Here is a 1,375-nt window from a genome sequence, read left to right as displayed (position 1 = left end):
CACACACACACACACACACACACACACACACACACACACATACACACACACACATACACACACACACCAATTGTTTTCTCTTATTAAATCATCAGTCATTAATAGTATTTCTCAATTGATGCTGAGAATAATCCTGCTCCAAGAAAATAAAAATTTTACTCTAAGTAACACTGAGAGGAAGAATATTTATGAAAAAAACATTTACTCGATGGATACTAATAATATAAAAAATAAAATATATAAATAATATAAAAAATATTTATATAATATATATAATATAATAATAATAAATAATATATAATAACAGATTCAAATCTTTTCAAATGGAACAAACACTTGCTTTCATGAAAAACTATAAATTTAAGAAAATATATACACACTTATTTAAAAAATAAAATTTATAAAAAAAAAAATTTACTCGATGAATACTAATAATGTATAAAGTATTTATATTATATATATAATATAATAATAACATATAAAGTCCAAACTCTTTTATTCAAGTCGAACAAACATTTGCTTTCATGAAAAATTACAAATTTAAAGAATATATACATTCTTATTTAAAAAACAAAATGTATGAAAAAAAATGTTACTCGATGAGTATTAATAATGTATAAAATATTTATATAATATATATAATATAATTATAACATATAAAGTCCAAACTCTTTCATTCAAGTCGAACAAACATTTGCTTTCATGAAAAACTACAAATTTAATCAAAAATATACACTCGTATTTAAAAAATCTTATTTAAAATTTTCTTAATATAAAAAAATAAGTATATTAATGTAAGAATAAAAAAATTAATAAAAGAATAAATAAGAATAAAAACATGTTATTAATGACTACACCGAATAAATATTTTCTATTCTTTAAATCTTTTCTCTCAGTGTACAAATGCCGATTATTGAAGTGTCACGAAAAGAAATTTTCGACATTTGCCTCAAACCCAATGAATACAACAATGCTCTTGATATTTCGCGCAACGTTCACCAATGAAAATCTATGATGCATCGTTGTCCACATACCTCTATTCTGCGCCCTCCATCCTGTTTTCCCGGTCCAGTACTCTGCTCTTGGCTGCTTCGTCGTAGCACATGGAATATTCGCTCATGGCACAGGCACTCGCGTAGACACGCGGCTATTCGGTCGAAGAAACGCGTGTTCGATAACGCGATGTCCACGAGAACACGTTCACACATTTCGCGAGCCGTATAATACTTCGATTGGGAATAATAATCTTAGCGCGCTCCGAGACTCACTCTACGCTACGCGTGTCGCTCGCTCGCCGCGTCAAGACACAATAAACAAGTGCGCGACGCGCGAGCTTGTCCGCTACAAGGTTACCGACGCCCCGTTGATTGGGGGG

This window comes from Odontomachus brunneus, unplaced genomic scaffold (genome assembly GCF_010583005.1).
Source record: "Odontomachus brunneus isolate Ranch 3 - 2012 unplaced genomic scaffold, Obru_v1 Obru_scaffold_027, whole genome shotgun sequence".
Lineage (NCBI taxonomy): Eukaryota > Metazoa > Arthropoda > Insecta > Hymenoptera > Formicidae > Odontomachus > Odontomachus brunneus.
Note: the sequence above shows the minus strand (reverse complement) of the source record.